Source organism: Pinus tabuliformis, chromosome J (genome assembly GCF_031772625.1).
Source record: "Pinus tabuliformis cultivar Carrire ecotype Pingquan chromosome J, CPIR1, whole genome shotgun sequence".
Classification (NCBI taxonomy): Eukaryota; Viridiplantae; Streptophyta; class Pinopsida; order Pinales; family Pinaceae; genus Pinus; species Pinus tabuliformis.
In genome coordinates, this window is record NC_142295.1 from 1,490,678,155 (window position 1) to 1,490,694,655 (window position 16,501).

Below are 16,501 nucleotides of genomic sequence, written 5' to 3' on the forward strand. Positions count from 1 at the left end.
TCAGAAGTTCGATTTTCTGAAGTAGAGGAGTTGTTGGAAGAATTTTGATAGTGAGTTGTTGCACTGAGGGGCAGGGATAGTTGGGTTGGAGTATCTTCTCCAGGACCCAGGATACGCAATAGAGAGGTAGAGAAACACCAGGAGGAGGCAGTGCAAACCCAAGACGGGTTGACGTTGGGCCAAAAGGGGCCCACGCAAAGCTTGACGTTGCGCCAAGAGAGTTCACGCAGAAGTTGTGCAGTCTTCAGCGCAAAAGTCTGAGTTTGTTGAGGGAGCTAACATTTCTGAGTTGGGAGGGCTGGAAACTGCCCCAGAGGGCAAACATTTCCCAGTTGAGCTGACGTAGAGCCTTTTGAGGCCTACGCATAGCTAGCGCAGAGATAGCCGAGGACAGTTGATTCCGCTGTCGGAACAGCCTAGACTTGTCGAGTAGAGTGAGGTAATCTCACTAAGTTTTTCTACAGTTTATTTTCTTTGTAACTGGATTGTCGGAAGGGCATCCAGAGTTGTATTCAAAAACTAATGCTTAATAATATAAAACCCTAAGAGTTGTTGCACCGGGTTTCCCGCATTTGGTTTTACGGGGACATTTGTCCAAAAAATATTGTGTCACTTGTGTGGATTTTTCTCTATTGTTCTGTTCTTTTTTTGGGCAAATTAATTAATTAAGTGAAGGTTGCAGTTGTATTAGCTTCGATATTTGTTGTAGGAAATAGTACATAATTTGTTTCAGTAATTAACAGATAGGAGAAGTTTAACCAGTTGTTGTAGCAGTTGATTCACGTGAGGATTTTCGAATTTTCACACGTACAAGTTCTCGGACACCTACCAAGAGTGTGGGGCTCCTATGGGGACCTGTTGGGCATAGTGTACAAATCATGTCACCATCATCCCAAAAGTGGATAGCTAGTAGTCTCTGAACATCCATGAAGATCTGTGGAGTGATGTCTGTTGCTATGGAGACCCATGGCTCTCTATGCACACCCTACATGTGCCAATGTGGACCTATGGGGGTCAAAATCCCATATAGGGAAGCCAAACCCAAATGGAAACCACCTACAATCTTACATAAGATCAAATGCATCCCCTAAGCTTCTAGTACAATAAGTCATTATAATAATCGAGTAAAGGAGCTTACAAACCATGGATAACAAAGTGGGCACTTCATAATGGCATGCTCTTCCATAGTGGGCTTTGGCATGTGCTAGTGTCTCCAAACTCCAAAGGGGGTTAGCCAAGTACCTTATTAGGTGATTTTAGCCCTTAAAGGGGATAATATGTCCAAGGTATGCCCTTCTAATGAGGGTGGCAAGTGACAAATAGGTGAGATGGAATAGGGAATGAGAGGGGCAGCCCTGGGCCACATAATGGAGCATAGGGGTAATTAGACAAGGGGAAGCCCACACCTAGGTATATAATATATAGAAGGGAGCAGTCATAGTACATGAGGTGCCCAAACAATGATTTTTCCACCCTTCTTAATATGTCTTTTGCCTTTTATGAACTTTCTTTAACTAACTGCTAGGGGCTCAAAGGACAAAAGCATGATGTGTATAATATAGCAGTGATTACCCCTTTTGAGGAAGGGCGGTTCATCGCCCTCTGGGGGTTGGGACAACCATGGGTTCTTGAATGATAGAGGAGGAACCAAGGTGATGGCCATGGATGGGGTAGAGCTTATGTGTCAGTGTTTGCCCACGTGCTAGTTATTTTTGTCCTGGCCATCTTTTGCATTTTGTGGTACAATTTCCTGTTAAATGTGGCCAATTATGTTTTTTCTTCTTTTTTTAGTTGCTTCAACCTCTAGGACATCATTCTAGGCCTGACCCAAGGTGGGGGCAAAGAGGATAGGGAGGCTAGCCCTATGGTATAGTGAGTGGAAAGGGAGCAGTATGTGTGGGTAAAGGAGCGGGACCACACACCCAAAGTCGGGGTTTCCCAAGTAGTACCACCCTAGAACCAAATGGCCAATAAAGGAGATCCCACTGGACTAAGATCCAAGGGTAACAACCAAAAGAGATCAAGGAGACAAGAGTACAAACTAAGCCCACTCTTTCTGCCAAATCCCCCTATCAATCCATACGCATAGGTATCCATGTTAAGTAAACTCAATACTCAATTATGAAATGACAAGACATGCCTTTAGATACGGGAGACCCACCTTCAAACTTACTATCAATACAAGTGGGTGAAGAACCACATGGCTAGCTCAGGTGGCAAAGAAAAGGCATAACGAGCTAGTAGGAAGCATGAAGAGGTTGTTGGCTGTCAGTTGAGGCTCATCATGGAGAAAAAATTCTCCTGGGGATATCACCCACAAGGTGGTGGGAACAATCATCACATACACTATTTTCCCATCTCTTGCACTAAAACTCACTACCTCAAATAGGCCTATACTTATCTGGTATGGTGCTAAAAACACTTCCAGTCACAATAAAGACACTTGGATCCAAACATATGACATAAACTCAGCCATGAGCAAAAATATGGACCCCTGTTTGTTGGGTACACACAAGGACAATCGAAAACAAAATAGAGAACACAAAATATACAAGATAATGTGTCGAAAATGAAATGATAAAAATAAAACTACACTATGACTTTAGCCAATGATCTTTAGATAAGCCTAGTAGCATACCACTGAGATGTCCTATTTTATGGTTATTGTATTGTAAATTCTTCACTATGATTTTGAATAAGGGAGGAAAACAATTAAAATAGAACTTTACAAAGTAGCATACTCCTGATAAGATAACATAAGATAATTTTATTAATGTCGAACAAGCAACCACAAGAGTAGGTCATGTTGCACCTATTTTGTCACAAGTCCAAGGAAGCAGTACAAAAAATTTTAAAAGTTCAGAATCATCAGCCAACCAGTTCATGTTATTGTAAACCCAATTTCTACAAAGTGTAATGTAAATGATGCTAGTACGACCGTTTAATTATGTAAAAACCTAGGTAAGCCTATGATTTTGGCAACGAATTTCATCCTAGGAGGTTTTTCGTCTCACCAATCTATGTGTGTTTCTAAACATGGATAATTAGCAGAGTTTTTCCCTCCAACTTAACCTCAAAACTAGGGTGGAATTTATTGTCGAAGTCTCAGGTCAATCCTAGTGTTCTTAGTCAAGTCTATTGTAAAAGTAATTTGGGAATAATTTAAGCTATATGGCTAAATTATTTTATTATAGATCACTTGGTCTACTCGATCATATTGTGTCACAGAATTGGGTAAAAATTATGAGGGTCTATAACGAATGGGTATTCCCCATTTGAGGGTTGAATTGTAGAAATATTTTAGTGCATGGTCCCTTGCAATCAGACACCATGGCTAAAATATTTGAGGGTGGAAAAATAATTAATTCTCTCAATTGTCAGTTAATTAATTTTTTTGGCAAAATAAAAATTAAATCCTAAGCCAGAAAATTAATTAATTTAGAGTCAAACAATTAATTCTAGAGAAATTAATTTCTCCAAGTGGAAAATGACCAAAAAATTCGTGGGTTCAAATTAGTTAATTCTTGGAGGTCCCCCCACCAAGGCAAAAATGGATATTTTAAGAAAATGAGCAATTGGGCCTTAGTGGTTGAGTCAAATTCAATTTTTTAGAAAATTAATCCAAAATAATTATTTTTGGATTAATAAAAAATGGTTTTAATGAGAAGTTCGAAAATTCCACAAAAATAAATATATTCGATGGCAAAAATTAGAAGTTGATCAAGTATTTATCGACGGTCAAGATTATTTTGAAAGAGGTCAAGCCAACTAGCCGTTATTTTTCACTTGAAGGACTTATCTATAAATTAGAACCCATTTGCTTCTCAAGTCACAATGATGGTAACTCTGGTCTAAACGTAATTTTGTAATGTTGGTGTGAAGCCATTGTTCTGCTGGGAACGTTTGAAATTCATAATAAAAGTCTTTGGGATTTAGTTAATGGTGTCTTTGTCTCATTGATTTGTGGTACATGTTGGGTATGTGCTTTCCTATATTGTGCTTCAATATTATATGAATTGTTATTTCATTTGTAGATGATAGGACCATTTTATTGGTAAGTTGTGGGTTTATCTTAGGTGATCTGATTCATTGTATGATCTGACAACCTTCTCTTAAGAAATATATAGAGTTTGATGGTTCCCCGAACCTTGGGCTCCAAGTTCACAGACCAATGTTGCACGAAGCGGGAGCGAAGCGGAAGCGCGGAAGCGGAAGCGGGAGCGCGGAAGCGTCATTTTCCAAAAATCTAAGAAGCGAAGCGTCCGCGGAAGCGTCTGCTATATATATATATATATATTTATATTTTTTTGCATTTATACTCAAAACAAACATCCCAAATACCAAATTAATTGTAGAAGACATGAAAACATGCATATTTTTGCATAAATCAAGATAGATATGGCATCCATGATTCCATTGTAGTTACTAGTATGTACAACAATCATCTATATTCTAGCTATTACAAACATACATCAAATTTTTAAGCATATTATAAAACATAAAACATTTAAGCATATTATAAAACATAAAACATAGAGCATATTATGATTTATCTAGCAAGTGAGCAACTGTCAACATTTGTCATGTCCAAAATTCAAATAATAATGTTTACAAAATATGTCACTTGGTCACCGCCAAGCCAAAAAGGTTCAAAATTCAAATTCACAAGTCTACAAGTCTAATGAGTAATCTATGACAAAAAGTAGTAGATTGTGAATATATCTACTAATCTCTCCTCCTTCCACCACGAATAGAACGTGGTGGCGGGCCTCCACGTGGTGGCAATGAAGAAGATGGTGCCTGTGGAAGTCGTGGCACTAAAACTGATGAAGAAGAACCCCCTGCTGTTGGTGTTGAACCATGGAACCTAGGAACCAAGGGACCAGATGGGGGTGGTGGCATATCAACACGGTCATCATCATCCTAGAATCGCTCAAAAAATTCATGCAAAAAAAAAAACACTAGTTAACAAAAAAATTAAAAACATGAATTAGAGAAATGCTTTATAAGGGAAAATTGGAAAATTAATACCACAATGGACATACCTGGAAAAGAGCATCCTCTAATTGCTCTAGTCGCAACAATCCATCCTCCAAATTGGGCTCCTCTGGATTCTTGTCCCAAATCAACAAGTCTTTATTAGACTTCGCATCTTCACAGTAATGGGACAACAATCGCAAGTTGTAATGAACATAAACCAAGCTCTCTGCCCGGTCTAAACTCAACCTGTTCCTTTTAACACTGTGGATGAAAGAATAAGAGCTCCAACACCTCTCTGCAGAAGAAGTGTTTACCACCTGTGATAGCACCCGCAATGCCAAACTCTGTAGAAGTGGAGTACCCCCTCCATGCATGTTCCACCACTCAAGAGCAGAAAAAGTCTCTCGATCTTTAATTGCATGCATGCTCCCAAATGGACCAGTGTTGAGCGTATAGTTGCTCACCTGTCTCCGTACCAATGCAGCGTCCTCCTCATCAGGGATTAATTTACTCAATGCAGCCATATATTTTTCGTGAACCTCTTTATCTTGGTGTGGTTTTCTCCTGCTTCCCCCCCCAGGTGCTGGTGTTGAAAGCCATGATGGATGATAGTATTTAGGTGTCAAAACATATGCTAATGCATGCAATGGAATATTTAGCATTTCCCATCGGTTTTGCACCTCTACACGAATATAATTGTACAAGGTGGTATCTCTAGGCTCAACAATGTCTTTAATCTGCCCCAACATGCTATCCATTTGCTCATACACCTCCCCAATTACTGGTCGATCTGAATCTGCAAACTTGATCATGTAATAAATTGGTTTGGTGAATTGCAAAACATATTTAACCTGTGACCAAAAGTAACTGTCAAGAACAGTGTCCTTGACTGCATTAGCACCATCTGTGTCAGTGTTAATTTCATCCCATGTTTCAGCACACACCAGATTAGTTAAAGCTTCTCACCCTCACTAGCCGCCTAAAGGTGAGGTAATAACTAGCAAATCTTGTCTTTGCAATTTTAAGCAATTGCAACTTGGAGTAAGTGCCATAGAAGTAGTTTACCCTTGTATGCCCTGTGATGAATTTAATGAGCTGCTTCCCTTTCCTGTAAACCTCAGCAATCCACCCACAATCTTTGTGTTTCACAATATCATGCATCAAAAGGTTCAATGTGTGAACCAGGCACCCAGACCAAAAGATGTGTGGATGAGTACGCTCAATAATTTTTCCTGCTGCCTTACAATTTGCTGCATTATCTGTGATCACTTGAACCACATTATTCGGACCAACATCTTTGATTGATTTCAATAGGAGATCTGCAATGTTTTTTGCTGATGCAGTGATGGAGGAGGAGTCATGACATGCAATAAATACTGAACCACTAGAAGAAACACCAAGAACATTTATCAAATGTTGGTTTCTAATATTTGTCCACCCATCTGATACAATGGATACCCCAGAATCTACCCACTCATTTGTAAAACGTGTCAAAGCTCTTTGAACCTTAGCTTTTTCTCTTTCTAATAACATTGTTCTAGCTTTCTCATAGTTGGGGGCCTTGTATCCTTTTGGGGCTTCATTGATGGCCTTTACCATTTCATGCCAATAGGGAGAGCGAAGCACATTGAATGGTACACCGCAAGCACAAAGAAAACGGATTATCTTTCCATCCACATCATCCCTCCCAGCAACATTAAGGAAATCCCCTATTGTTCTTCTACCTCCAGAGCTTGCAGAAGTACCATGAGGAGATGAGCAACTACCAAATTTAGAGGTTGCACTTGATTCAGAATGAGTTTTTTGTTTCTTGTTTTTTTGTTGTGCAGCCATCTCTATTTGGATGTATTTTCTTCTTTCTTCAGTTGAAATGTTTGGGCAAATTTGTACCCCCACAGAACCCTTTTTTTCATCACTGTCCAGCACCCCACAAAGATGCCTCCTCAGACGGGTATATGAACCACAATATGGTTTTCCTCCATGACAACCATGAGGGCACACAAATTTGTAAGATCCACCACCCTTTCCCCCATCAAGTTTGGTCACATAGTTCCACAAGGGTGTTGATGTAGCTTTCCCATCTTGTGTTTCAGTGTCCCCTTCAAGTTCATCCCCTTCCTCTTCAAACCCTTCCTCCTCATCATACATTGGGTCACTACTATTAGGACCATCACCAATGTCCTCTTCTGTTTCTTCCCTTCTATTCCTCACCCTTGCCATCATTAAAACCAAGAGTGGAATGATACATAGAAGCCAAAAGAACACCATCTTGGAATATGGATATAGGTGGTGGACAACCTGTAAATAAAGGAGCAAGTAGAAACAATGGGAAAGAGTAGGAGAGGGAGGAGAAAAATACAAAAAAATTGTCACAAAAAATAAGGGAGTTTGGGGTTTGAACTTACCTCTTCAGCTCTTGTAGATGAAGTCCTCCAAGCTCTTGCTCCAAGCTCCTCCTCCTTCTCCTTGCTCTTCCTTCTTCACTCCTCCAAGCTCTCCTCTCTTTTCCTCTCTTCTCTTCTCCTCTCCTCTCTTCTCTTCTCCAACTCTCATAAACTCAAAGTGAGAAAATGAGGAATGAATGGGGGCTTTATTCTTTTCATTCCTCACATTAACCTCACTCTAACCTCACCCTAACCCACCCCCTCAATGCTAACTTAACTTTAAAAAAAAATTAAAAAAATGAGGTTTTTTTCCCTTGGGCGCGCGGTTTTGGAGGAAGCGCTCCGAAGCGCTGCGTGAAGCGCACGCTTCCTGGCCCGAAGCGCTGTGCTTCGGAGGCCCGAAGCGCCATCCGAAGCGCGCTTCGGGGCTGGAGCTTCCTAATTTCCAGGAAGCGCATTAAAAAGGCCAAAGCGCGCTTCCGGGGGCGCTTCCGTACGGGGCGCGCTTCGGGCCTAGGATCCGGGGGGGGCGCTTCCTGCAACACTGTCACAGACTATGGGCACAAGCTGACCCTGTTTGTGCACCAGGATATTTATGTGATTTTCTTACTTTGCTAAGACTGTGGTTAACATCTATCTGTCGAAATGCATCAAGCTATTGTTATTATCATAAAAAATTACTCTCAAAAAATCTTTTCAAGCATTGTATATTTGTAAATACATTTGTAAATTATTTTTCTTTTGTAAAATATTTTTTGTAAATATATTTCTTCTAAGCCTTGTTTTGCAACTATTTGGGGTTTGGGAATTTATTTTAAAATTTTGTATATATTGGGGTTTTGGGCACTTGTTTTTTCATTTATGCAGGTGAGATTCAAGAAGATTTGTCGGGTTTGAGTTGGATCTAGGCACTTGAGGGTAAGATCTAGTCTCTAAAATTTTTGCAGGGCTAGCAAGGAATTTTGCTTTGATTAAACAAATTTGAAGACCTGAAGCTTTTTTGGCAAAGGTTCCAAATATTTTAGGGCCTCCTGGCCCAGCGTCTGCCTCCAAGCCTAGCCGCAACCCTCTTTTTCTCTTCTTTCCCTAGTCATGGGCCTTAAAGCCCTAGCCGTCAAGCCCTAGGGGCTTTTCTCCTTGGCCGCAGGCCTAACAGGCCTTGTGGCAGCCCCTTCTTGGCCTCTTAGGCCTGTCCGTAGGCTCTAAGGGCCTTCCCTTGCCTTCCCATCCCCTCGGCCTGCCTTCTATCACCTTGTCGTGGCCTTTTTCTAGCCTCTCCTGCCCTCCATCCTCCTCCATCTGCTCTCAGCCTTCCCTTATCCCTCTATCTCCTTTCTTTTGCTTGTCACTGCCCTTTTTCTCCCTCTCATTTCCCTCTTCCTCACTGCCTCACAGCAGCCTTCCTTCCCAAACCACAGCCCTTGATGGGCTTACTGCAGACCCTGTGGGCTCTTCTCACCCTAATGCAGGCCTAAGTTAGGCCTCTTCCTTAGCCACAGCCTCTAAGATGCTTGCTGCCCCCCTCCAACCCCTTCATTTTCCCTCGTCTCTTGCCTCATTTGCCTCTTTTCCTCACCGTGGGTTATCATTCGATTTCTGAAACTAATATTGATGTGTTTTGCAGAGAATTTGGCCAATTTTTTGTGTTTTCAGGTGGCATATTTATTGGAGAAATTTTGGACTAGAAGACTAGCCATCTCCAAGCCCAAAGGGCTCAAGGGTTTGATCTCTAAACCCTCTAACACTCACTGTTTTGCTACAGCAAGGTTAAATTCTCACAACAGTGGTAAAAGACACATTAAATTGACATAAAATCAACTCACACATTGTCTAATGTATTGATAAGTCAATTGGATAAATTGGGCATTTATCATTTAGCATGAATTTACAAGTTTCGGTGACTGTCATCTCTGCATCATAGGTCTGATATAAGAGTCAAATTTGCACCATCAAAATACCTAATGCGTTGAGAAATTGGTGATTTGAAAGTAGTTTTGATAGTGGTTTATTTCACTTGCAATTGGCATCTCACATTGTGCATCTAAAGTGCTCTAAAAGTAATCTAACTTACTGCTGTCCTAAATCATCTCACTGCGGTCCTAATTGCTCATTAATGTCATTTGGATAACATTAGAACATAAGTAACATAAGATTCTATTACATCAAGTTGCTTTTTGGTAAAATATCTAACGTTGGTTGTCTTGTGAAGTTCCATAATTCCAAATTTGCACTAATTGGTTCACTCCCTAAAGCACTTAATCTCATAATCCAGTTAAATCTAATTGAATGATTTAAGTTATTTTGGTATCTTCTGTTGCATCTCTTGGGAATTCCAATTGTATCTATCACTCTCATTGGCATTAAAGTGTCTTGTTCCAATTGTGTTTAAAGAATATCATTGAATGTCTCTTGAGCAATTTATGATCTTGGCTAATTGAGAATCTAATTAGTAATCATTGTGACATTCGCATCTAAGATCTAAGTGTTCTTGGCTTGAGAGTTGGTGGATCTAATTGCATATCTCTTAATAATTGTCTTGTTAACATTGAAGAAGCTAATTTTAGAGAGTTATTGGCTAAGAACAAATACATTCTTATTGTCTCTTTTGGATTATCATTGGCACTTTGTGGATCATTATCATCATTTCTTGGTTAATAGCTTTGAGGATGATAGCTTTATCTCGAGCATATTGGTAATCTATATCGACCAATTTTATCTCTTGTTGGCGCTATTGAACTTAAACACTTGTCTTGTGATTGAGATTACCTATCTAAGCATTGATAAGTACTTGATATCTTAACTTGAAGTAAATCATAACTAAGTACTTAAAGGAACATTGAAGTAATCTCACCTTAAGAAAGCACTCAATCACCTTGCATCACATTCCTAAGATTAGCCTTGCATTAATAACTTACCTCCAAGCATAATCTTGGTTGATAGAGAATAGGACAACCTTCATCATCTAGCTTGAGGAGCCTAACACCTTTTTAGTGGTTAACACAGTGACCTTGCAGTCGTTGGAGCCATAGTCTTTGTAGCGCTGGAGGCACTGGGTGGCTAGTACCTAAGGGGAGGTATCGTTAATCAAGCCTCTGCTTGCTTCCCCTAGGCCTCTTTTTCACAACCTACTCTAGAGACTAGCTTCAAAATAGTAAGAGGAAGGATACACCTAGATTAGGCATCTAATTAAAAGTAATCAAGATTCTTGCATCACACCTAGGTCATAGTATTTGAATTGCATATAGGATAGTTAAGCATTTAATCAGCGGTTGTTCATCCGCTCATTTGGTTTTTAATTGAATTAAAAGCAAGTAATTTGGCTCCATAAGGCACTGGTTTCATCGATAATTAAATCTTATCCTTAACTTGCTAAACTCAACCAAGTGGCTAGGCCATTCAACCGTGTCTCCTAGACTTGTCAGTTGCCAACGAGTCTTGCATTTCTATTTTTCATAGGGACTACCCCATAGCCTGATGTTGGGAGACAGCCAGAACGGAGAGGTCGGGGATCAAAGTGACAGCCCCCGATCTGAGTCGTTGTCGCACTGTTATGAAACCAGCTCAAGAAAAGATAGAAAAGATAGATCAACGCCTTAGAATTCAGCCTCTTCGAGAGGGCAACCTCCTTTACATTACATAAATGAACAATTCTTGGATGATACAAATGACAAAACCTCGTTTCTATATATAGGAGTCTAAGGAGTCACAATATAATCCAGCCGACCTAACAATAATAATATAAAGCCACAAAAATAACAATAGAGGGATTCTATGGGGTACAGAAATAACAATATGGGGGTAATAGGGGCACAACAATATAAATAAGGGGTATAACTACAATAGTAATGGGGTAATCACTAGTATTATAGGGACCCAACATGCCCCTCTCCTTCAAAAAAGTGTTGTCCTCAACGCTTGAGTAGTTCTGGATACTTCTGCATAAAATTCTCATCCTCCCATGCGGAATCTTCAGCGGATAAGTTCTTCCACTTGATAAGATACTCTGAAATTGATCGATTTCGTAGCTGTCGAGTTCTTGTTTCTGTGACTGCTTCCGGTTCCAATATAATTTTTCCTTCCTCGTCAAGTTCTGGCAATATTGTTTGAATTGGGAGCTTGTCACCTATAACCTTATTTAAACATGAAACATGGAAAACTGGGTGCAATCGAGAAGCTACAGGAAGCTCCAATTTGTATGCCATAGTACCAATCTTTTGCAACACCTTGTACGGACCATAATACTTTGGTGATAATTTATTATCCTTCTTAGCTTGCTTTAGGGACATCTGTTTATATGGTTGTAGCCACCTACATCAAAACTTCTTTCACTGCGATGTTGATCTGCCTGTTGTTTCATTCTATTTTGTGCCAACACGAGGTTATCCTTTAAGAGTTGGAGGACTTGTTGTTGATGTTCGATGTGATGTTCCACTGCCTGAACCTTAGAATTTTCTCTTAAATATGATGTGATGGATGGTGGTTGATACCCATAAAGTGCCATAAATGGGGTCATTTTTGTTGCTGTATGGAAGGAAGTGTTATACCACCATTCAGCCAGAGGCAACCATTTGACCCATTGTGTCTGTTTATCAGATACAAAGCAACGAAGATATCCTTCCAAACATTTGTTTACTATCTCAGTTTGCCCATCAGATTGAGGATGATAAGATGAGCTATGAGCTAACTGAGTACCAAGACAAGAAAATAATTCTGTCCAAAAATTTCCAGTGAAAATGGGATCTCTGTCACTTACAATAATCTTTGGGTTTCCATGTAGCTTTTGAACTGTTTCCATAAATGCAGTAGAAACTGTACTGGCTTTAAATGGATGTGATAATGCACAAAAGTGTGCATACTTGGTAAGTCTGTCAACTACCACCATGATGACACTCTTTCCCTCAGACTTGGGTAAACCTGTGATAAAATCCATTGAAACCTCCTCCCAACGTTGGCTTGGAATGGATAAAGGTTGTAATAGACCCGGTGTCTTAATTGTTTCAACTTTATTTTGCTGGCAAACCAAACATTCCGCCACAAACTTTTGAATATCTGATTTAAGGCCATCCCAAAAAAATTCCTTCTTAACCCTGTGGTAAGTTTTTAAAAATCCTGAGTGCCCTCCTAAGGGAGAAGTGTGCAATTCCATAAGAATCTTTTGTTTTAGCTGGGAATTCTTACAGAGGTATAAGCGATCTTTGTACCATAACGAATCATTTTGCCAGCTAAATGTATCAGAAGTACTGGAATCTTGTTGTAGCTTTCGAATAAGTGCCCACACTTCTTCGTCATTCTTCCATTCCTCCCTTGCTTCATTTATCCAATCTGGTTGGATAATAGAAATGGCACACAACAATGCTTCCACATCCTCATCCTTTCTTGAGAGTGCATCTGCCACCACATTTTGTTTCCCTTTTTTGTAGATGATTTCAAAGTCATAACCCAACATCTTTGTGACCCACTTTTGTTGCTCTTCAGAGGATAATCTTTGTTCTAAAAAGTATTTAAGGCTATCATGATCCGTTTTTACCTTGAAGTGTCTTCCCATTAGGTAGGGTCGCCATTTCTTAAGTGCATGGAGTATTGCCAACATTTCCTTCTCATAAATAGCTTTGCTTAAAAACTTTCCCTTGATTGGACGACTTTCAAAAGCAATGGGTCTTTCATCTTGCATTAAAACAGCACCAATTCCATTTCCTGAAGCATCACATTCCACAATAAAGGTTTTTGTGAAGTTCGGCGTAGCTAAGACCGGTGCTTGGCACATTGCCTCTTTAAGATGTTCAAAGGCCTTTGTTGCTTCCGGAGTCCATGAAAATGAATCTTTCTTCAATAATGTTGTTAGAGGTGCTGCTATTCTCCCATAATTCTTAACAAACTTGCGATAATACCCTGTCAACCCAAGAAATCCTCGCAGATGCTTTATGGATGTGGGGATTTTCCATTCCTTAATGGCTTTAATTTTGCTAGGGTCTACCTTAACTCCTTCATGAGATACAATATGACCCAAATATTCCACCTCCTGGACTCCAAAGAAACATTTGGATCTTTTTGCATATAATTGTTTCTCCTCCAATAGTTGTAGCACCCTGTCAACATGTTCAACATGATCCTTCCAAGACTTGCTGTAGATTAGTATATCATCAAAAAATACTAACACAAATTTTCTAAGGAATGGTTTGAAAATTGAATTCATCAAACCTTGAAATGTTGAAGGTGCATTGGTAAGGCCAAAAGGCATGACCAAAAATTCATAATGACCCTCATGAGTTCTAAATGCCGTTTTCGGAATGTCTTCAATCTTCATTCTGATTTGATGATATCCCGAACGAAGATCCAACTTGGTGAAGTAAATTGATCCATGCAATTCATCCAATAATTCATCAATAACAGGAATGGGGAACTTATCTTTAATAGTGAGCTTGTTGAGCTCCCTATAATCCGGACACATGCGCCATGATCCATCCTTCTTGTGCACCAATACTACTGGAGCTAAGAAAGAACTTTGACTTGGTTGAATTATACCAGCCTCTAGCATTTCTGCAACCATACGTTCAATTTCACTTTTTTGGGCATAGGGATATCTGTACGGCCTGATGTTTGGAGGAACACTTCCTGGAATCAGATGAATAGCATGATCATGATCACGCATAGGTGGGAGACCTTTGGGAGTCTCAAATACCTTGGAATGATTGTCCAGGACATTTTGGAGATCTGGAGAAATAGATGATTCCAATGTGGAAACATCTAGCGAACATAATTGTGCAATTACACCTCTTTGCTCCTTTTTAAGAAGCTTTGTCATGCCATTAGAGCTGATTATCTTTCCTGGTTTCCCTGCAATACCCCTTAATTCAACTTCCTTTCCTTCCGTAGAAAATTTGATGAAAAGTTCTTGAAAATTAAAAGCTATTGTACCCAAGGATTGTAGCCATTGGACTCCTAGTACAACATCAGCACCTCCCATTGGAATGGAAAGCATTGGGCTAGTCAATACATATTCTCCCATGGATAGCTTGATATTATGGCACTTTCCAGAGCAATTTATTGTTCCTCCATTTGCAATCATCACTTGACACTCTGGTGCTGGATATAGGAAGCAATTCAATTCTTTTGCTACCCTACAATGAATAAAATTGTGGGTGCTTCCTGAATCAATCAACACTATTACCTTTTTCTTCTTGATTTGTCTTTCTATCTTGATGGTTTGAGGAGTGGTAATTCCCGCCAATGCATTACAAGATATGGTCGGATTTATTTGTTCTTCATCTAGGCTTTGTTCCTGTAGTATATCTTCTTCTTTTGACCTTTCTTGCTCCTTTTCTTCTTCCTCTTCACAATCTATGTAGAATAATTTCTTCTCAGCACACTTATGACCTTTAGTGTATTTGCTATCACAACTGTAACAAAGCCCTTTTGCTCTTTTTTCTTCCAATTGTTGTGGTGTCAACCTTATAGGTTGTGGAAGACTAGGGGCAACAACACTTCCGTCTTTATAGTTGTGAGTGGTATGCTTCCTGGTTGCCATAATTTTGCTTTCCATTTTTCTTGCTAACCTGAATGCCTTCTCTAATGAATCAGGTTCCCAAAGGCGAACATCATGTTGGATATTATCCTTTAAAGACCCTATGAACACATCAATCCTATGCTCCTCTGGAATATCTTTTACCCTTATGTTCAATTTTTGGAACTCCTCAATGTGCTCCATTACTGAACCCTTTTGTTTGAGACTTATCAATTGGCTAAAAAAAAGTGTTGCTTTTTGTATCTTCATAATGTGCTATCAATTCTTCCATAAAAATTGCCCAAGTGATAAATTGTTTACGAGAGCAAAGCCATTGATACCATACAAACTGATTTGGTTCCAAATATACAGTTGCCATACGTACCTTTTGTGCGTTTTGCACATTATTGAGATCGAAGAATTGCTCCATCTGTAATATCCATGTGGCGGGATCCTTGCCATCAAACTTCCTCATATCGATTTTTGGAATATGGTGATTCTTCGATCCAACATTAGCGTCTATGGAATCATGATTAACATTTCTTTTGTTCTCATCATGAGTTTCCTTTACTACCTTTTCACCATTAGTGACCCTTTCTTGTAGCAACTTCTTCAATTCTTCCATGTCTGTCTTCAAATCTGCCATCGAATCCTCCATCTTAACTTCCATGCCCTTTATCTTAGATTCCACGCCATTTATCTTAGATTCCACGCCACTTATCTTAGCTTCTGTTAACTTTTGTGAGCGTGACATTTGTTGCACTTGTTCTTGTAATTTTGATATATCATGTAGCATTTCTTCCTCTTCTTCATGAGTCATGCTAGAGCTTTCAGGTTCCTTACTAGGTGTTTGCATTTTCTTTCCTCGGGGCATTAGTTACCGATAATAATCCTTTACTATGCCCTTTGAATTCCGTTAAACCAAGCTTACACAAAAATTTAAAAAAAAACTACACACCTTTTTCACTTTATAGAAGCCTGATATTGAATCTGATGTATCTCTGTAATTTCGGATCATCCAATTCTGAAATTGCTACCTGTAGTAGCCTTCTACGTCCTCTTTCCAATTCCACAAGTCTGAGCCAAATTGGATTCTCCAAGGAAGAGTTATGTGAAATCTCCCACAGTGACTTGCTTTTAGACTGGTTCAGTAGAGCGAACTTGTACGACGTGCCACGAGTCACTGTTTCAACCTTTGAATCTGAAACACACACACAAGAAACTACAGTCTGTCCTCTTTCTGTACCTTCTTACGAAATTTCAATCCGATACCCAGAGAGAAAGTTATGATGATTTTCCCCAGGTCACCTGTTTTGAATGTAATTCAGGAGTCTGCAAAAAGACCAACTTCCTCAAATCATATCTCCGCAAATATCGCGCGAAAAGCTCTAAAATTCGGACCCAAGGTTTAGCGCGATTTCTTCTCAAATGGGTTTTTTTTGCGACTTCTGAAACGTCACAGAAAAGAAGTTATAGCGAAAATGCCACGATGACCTGTTTGGAACAGCGAAACCCTAGAATCCAAAGTTCTGATACCAAATGTTATGAAACCAGCTCACAAAAAGATAGAAAAGAGAGATCCACGCCTTAGAATTCAGCCTCTTCGAGGGGGCAACCTCCTTTACATTACATAAAT

General features: G+C 39.6%; 1 protein-coding gene across 5 annotated transcripts in view; it reads right to left on the reverse strand.

Annotated features, from left to right (window-relative positions):
• LOC149233054 (G protein alpha subunit 1) overlaps positions 1–16,501 on the reverse strand; it is a 318,543-nt gene that overhangs the window by 174,063 nt on the left and 127,979 nt on the right. The gene's annotated exons all lie outside the window — the stretch shown is intronic.